The sequence below is a fragment of the Narcine bancroftii genome, chromosome 3 (assembly GCF_036971445.1).
Source record: "Narcine bancroftii isolate sNarBan1 chromosome 3, sNarBan1.hap1, whole genome shotgun sequence".
NCBI classification, from domain to species: Eukaryota; Metazoa; Chordata; class Chondrichthyes; order Torpediniformes; family Narcinidae; genus Narcine; species Narcine bancroftii.
In genome coordinates, this window is record NC_091471.1 from 55,664,449 (window position 1) to 55,670,448 (window position 6,000).

Below are 6,000 nucleotides of genomic sequence, written 5' to 3' on the forward strand. Positions count from 1 at the left end.
ATGAACAAGTGTCTGAGTGTTTTTGTATGAAATTAATTATTTCACCAAGTACCCAACAACCAACTTATAGCGCAGCAGTGTTTGTCTTTCTCTTCAGGCCACCTTCACAGAGTCACAGTCAAACAGCACACAACAGCCTCTTTGACCCAACTTGTCCATACTGACCATGTTGGTATACTGGGTGAGTTGGTGTTTGATCTACATTCTTCCAAACCATTCCAATCAATATATTAGTTCAAATGTCTTTTGAATATCATAATTGTACATGTTTCCATTGTTTCTTCTGACTGCCTGATTCAGATATGGATTAGCTTTTGAGTGTAAAAGTTGACCCAACATTCTGTCTTAAATCACTCCCCTCTTATCATAAACCTATATCATCTCATTCTAGAATTGTCTACCCTGGAAAAATAAGTGAACATTCATTTTATCTATTCCCCTCAAGATTTTATAAACCTCAATAAGGTCATCCCCCTGCAACTAAAGTTCCAAGGGATAAAGATCCAGCCTATCCAACATCATTGGATTGTGAACTTCAGAAAGGAAAAACTGCAGTCTTCCATATCCTTCTGCTGGGCACTACCAGTTGCCCCAGTAATCACAGAGACAAAGACTGAGGAGAACAATAGGCTTTATTACACTCAAGGCTTGCTGTCCTGGGTCCAAACTAGGGAAGTTCAGGGAAGAAAGAGATGACTCGACCTTTATGGCCTAGGTCACAGGGGAGGAGTCCAGGGAGGAGTCTAGGAGAAGATGACATCAGGAGGGCGGAGCAGCCCGTGCCTGTACTGGCCAGTACATACAATAAACCATATCATTACATTCACCCCCTCTTTTTAAATGGAGACCACAGGGAATGATAATGAGGGAGGGGAGAAAGAGAAGAAAAAAAAATGGGAAAAGGCAAACTCTCTCTCTGACTAGAGGTCAGTCGCACAGGCGACCTCCTCCTTCTGTTGGACCGACGGGGAGTTGGCTTGTCCGTGCGCTGCTCCTCAGTGGGGGAGGCTGTCATGGGAGACTGGGGTGGGAGCAGTTTGGGTTGGGTTGATGATGGGGGACTCCAAGGGGGGGGTGGGTGGTCTGATGTCTCCTGGGGGGTTGACTCCTGGGGAGAGGAGCCAGATGGGGAGCCAAGCAACTTGGACTCCAGGATATGCTTCCGTGTAGTGTGATCAGATCCGTAGGCTGGTTGGCGGCAGGTGGGGCCGTTTCGGGATGTCCGGCCCTCACCAGGTCTCGGATAGATACAGTGTCCTTGTTGTCACCAGGGTATCTCACGAATACGTATTGGGGGTTGGCATGAATGAGGAGCACCGCTTCCACCAGTGAATCAGTCTTATGTCCCCTGATGTGCTTCCATAGCAGGACTGGCCCTAGGGTTGCCAACCAAGGAGTGATGGAGGAACTGTTCGCCGATCTTCTAGGGAAAGCAAAGAGGAGTTCATTCGGGGTAGTGTTAGTAGCGGTGCACAGCAGCGATTGGATGGCATGGAGCGCCTCAGGCAAAATGTCCTGCCAGCAGGACACTGTCATATTTCTGGATCTAAGGGCCAGGAGCACCACTTTCTAGATGGTGATGTTCTCCCTTTCCACCTGGCCATTACCCCTGGTAGGCATTCCTACTTGAGGTGGGAAGGGAGCCCTTGAAATTGACACTGAGTCATTCAAAGGGGCGTGTGGCCTTAATGAGGTGTGCCTTTTCTGGCTGTTAGAACTGCAGCTTACATTCTGTGGAGATCTGGCAGCATTTGGTCGTGGACCGGAATTCCTCTACAGAGTATGGAAGCTTTCTGTTAAATCTCTCCCCCCTCATCTTTGTCCTCTGATTACCAATTCCCCTATTCTTAGCAAAAGACTTTCTGCATTGAACTGATCTATCCCTCTCAAGATATTGTACACCTCATCAGGAGTACTTGAAATGAGAAGCTTAAAGGATCACAAAGTTGGATTTCTCCAAAGTAGAACAAAGCTTTTGTTCAGAAAGAAACATAAGCAGAAGGAGCCAGGCTTTAGTCACTCCAACGATGACCTACCCAATGTGAGTGATAGCCCTTAAACTACATGGAAGAAATCAGGAAGCTTCTCCTAGAAGCTTTTTTTTTACTTTATTTATGTCATTCAAAAAACAATTAGTACATAACATATGCAACAATTAACCCTAAACATGAATGTTATATTTTATATATAGAGAAAAAAAAGAAAAAGGAAAAAAAAGAAAAGAAAAGAATCCCCCCCCCTTCAGCCAACTCTCCTAAGGAGAGCCATAAAGAAAGAAAAATAAGAAAACAAAATTAAACATGCATATTAAGATCTAATCAATTTAAATTGAAATGTAAATATTCTGAATATAACAACCACATTAATAAAAAAACTATAATTATCATGCGAAACATATGTAATTTTTTCCATTAATAAACAATATTTCATCTCATTATGCCATCTATTAATATCAATCATATTTGTATCTTTCCACATACTAGCAATACATTTTTTTCGCTACACATAAAGCTAAATATACAAAATCAAGTTGAAACTTTTCTAATCCCAAACTTTTCAAAGGTTGCAAACTACCCAGTAAAAACACTGTCGGATCTAAAAGTATTTTAATCTTATACAGGTATTCTAAAAACAATTGAATTTTCTTCCAAAAAGATTGAATATGTATACATGACCAAACAGCATGAAAAAATGTTCCAACAAAATTACCACATCTAAAACACATATCTGATTCATGAAAACCATACTTTTTTAATTTTTCAGGTGTTAAGTATAATTGATGTAAAAAATTATAATTAATCATTGCATAATGTGCATTTATCAATCTAGTTACACTATCATAACAAATATCTAACCAATCATCCTTGGAAAAAGTAAAACCAATGTCCACTTCCCATTTACGTTTAGACCTATCCCAACCCTTTTTATCCATACCATCCTGTAAAATTTAATACACAGATGAAATATAATCCTTCTCTGATACCTTCATAAGAAAAATCTCAAATTTAATCATTTCAGGTAAAATCATATCTCTACCTAATGTACGTTTTACCAAAGATCGAATTTGGTAATAGAGAAACAAAGAGTTCTTATCAACACCAAAACTGTCCCTCATCTGATTGAAAGATAAAAATTTACCCTTTTTAAAACAATCTCCTAAATTCTTCACACCTTTAAATCTCCAATGCAATAAACTTCGATTATGTATTGAAAAAGAAATAAGTTTTATTATTATACAACGGAGTCAAAGCCGATAATTCAGCCCTAAAGCCTATCATTTTATTTTTCTTAATCCATAGCTTCATTAAATGTTTTAGTATAGGCACATTATATTTCTGTAACAAATTTATATTCCATCAAAACAAAAATTTATATATTTCAAATTCAGAAATATTTGCCATCTCAATTTTGGCCCAACTAGGAGGCCAATCCAAATCCATCAAGGAACTAATAAATTTAAGTTGGGCTGCTTCATAATAATTTTGAAAATGTGGTGAACGTAATCCCCCTAACTCATATTTCCAAGTTAATTTATTCAAAGCTACTCTTGAAAATTTACCTCTCCATAAAAATTCCCTAACCATTTTATTCAAATCTCGAAAAAAAATATTATCAAGTAAATATGGAATAGATTGAAACAAATATTGCATAAGTGGAAAAATATTCATCTTAATTGTATTTATCCTACCCAATAAATTAATAGGTAAATCTTTCCATTTAATCAAATCAGTTTTAATTTTTTTTATTAACGAAACATAATTTAATTTATATAAAGATTGATAATCAACATTCAGAATTATATCCAAATATTTAATTCGATCAGTCCACTTCAAATTAATAATGTTCTTATAAACTGAATAATCTCCATCACTTACCAGTAATATTTCACTTTCTTCCCAATTAACTTTATATCCAGAAAGACATCCATATTGTATTAAACATTCCTTCAAATGCAAAAGTGATTGAGGTGGGTTTATTAAATACACAAATACATCATCAGCAAATAAATTAATTTTATACTCCTCATCTAAAACCTCCTAGAAGCTTATCAAAAGTTTCTCCTTCAAGCTCAAGTCCAAGTCAAAGGGCCAGTGCCAAGGGAAATACAGGGGTAACAGGGAACTGAATGTACTGAATATCTGGAGGCACAAAAGCCGGGGAACAGGACAACAGGAAGCAAAGCACAAGGTGCCCATCTGAGACTGTGGTAGTTAAACTTTCTATCAACCTGACTTAATTTCTCCTATTTTACTTATTGAAGGTCTCCAACTTACCAGGTTCTGGTAGCTGCACAAATTTTTTTTTCATAGAAATCCAGTTGTAATATTTTAATTGAAATGAGATATTAGCCAATTGCAATCTTTGCAGTTTTTGTATGCACTGGTCATATTGGCAGATCACATCCTGTTTTCCTTGTAAGCTGTAATTTTGAATCTAATTCTGGACAAAATCGAGTGAATGTACAGAGAAAATCTGTGAGAATAGTAACAGGAATGTAGATAGTTTTATCGTGTTTGTGTTTTTGATTATTTTTTATAAAAGGGGCAAGATGTATTGTTATGAACTATGTGTAAATAAGAACTACATTTCCCAGTGCGCAGGAGACCAGTTAGGTGGAGACTGAAACTGGTTTTGGTTGGGGGGCTCAGGAGTTGAAGCTTGAGATAGTCTGTGAAAGTAGCTCATTAAAAATAAAGACGGGTAAGTGTGAACCCATACAAAGTTGTTCTAATTGAAAGGACAAGCATTGCAATCATCTTCCTGTATTCCAATGAATAATTCCCTAGCCTGTTGAACCTCTCCCTATAGCTTAGGTCCCTGAGCCCTGCCAACATCGTTGTAAATTTTTTCTGCAGCTTGACAACATCTTTCCTTCAGCACAGAGATGAAACTTGAACAAAGTACTTCAACAGAGGCCTCAACATAATACAGAACTGCCCTCCCAAACTCTGTTCTCAAAACTCTGACTGGTGAAAGCCAATATGCCAAAGCCTTTATGACCACCATGCTTACCTGTGACTTCACTTTCAATACTATGTAGCTGTACTCCAAAATCCTTCTGCTATGTAAGACTCCCCAATGACTGTGTGGGTTCTACCCACATTAGACCTCCCAAAATGCAACAACTCACATTTCTCTGTGTTAAATTCCATCATGCATTCCTCTGCCCACCTTCATCCAACTGATCAAGAATCTGCTGCAATTTCTGGCAATCATCTCCACTTTCTGCAATAGCAGATATTTTAGTGTCATCCGCAAAGCTGCTAATCATTTAAATCACGGTACTAATAGCAAACAGCAATTACACACCACTCCCAGTTTGGGAAACATCCTTCTATTACCACATTTTTTTTCTTCCATGAGGCAAATTTTCTCTCTAATCTGCTGTCTCACCTTGGATCCCATCCAATTTAACCTACTACGCAGAACTTTATTGAATGCCTATATATACATCTACAACTCTGCCCTTGTCAATTTTCTTCGTCACATCTTCAAAAACTAAAATTCGTGGAACATGACCTCCCACTTCCAAAACCATGCTGTCTATCCTGAATCAGCCTTTGTCCATCCAACTGCATGCATATATACTCCCTCAGAATACCCCTTAGTAACTTACCAACCACATTTGGCCTGTAGTTACCAGGATTTACCCTGCAGCCGTTCTTGAATTGAGGCACAACATTTTTGACCCTCCTGTTTTATGGCATCTCACCTGTACTTAATAATGGCACACAAATCTCAGACAGAGCACCTGCATTTTCATCTCTGGCTTCCCACAATGTATTTGCATGCATTTGTTCAGGCCCAGGAAATTTGTCTACCTCTTTATGCAATAGGACCTTTCTCACATCTTCCCAATGAAAATACTGACTGTTCTCAAGACACCATGCTATCATTGAATGCCCCACTTTTCCCAGTACACATGAATTTCTCCACAATAAAAAAAAACAGAGAAATACTCATTTTGGACCTTGCTCCACACAATTGACTGCATTCATT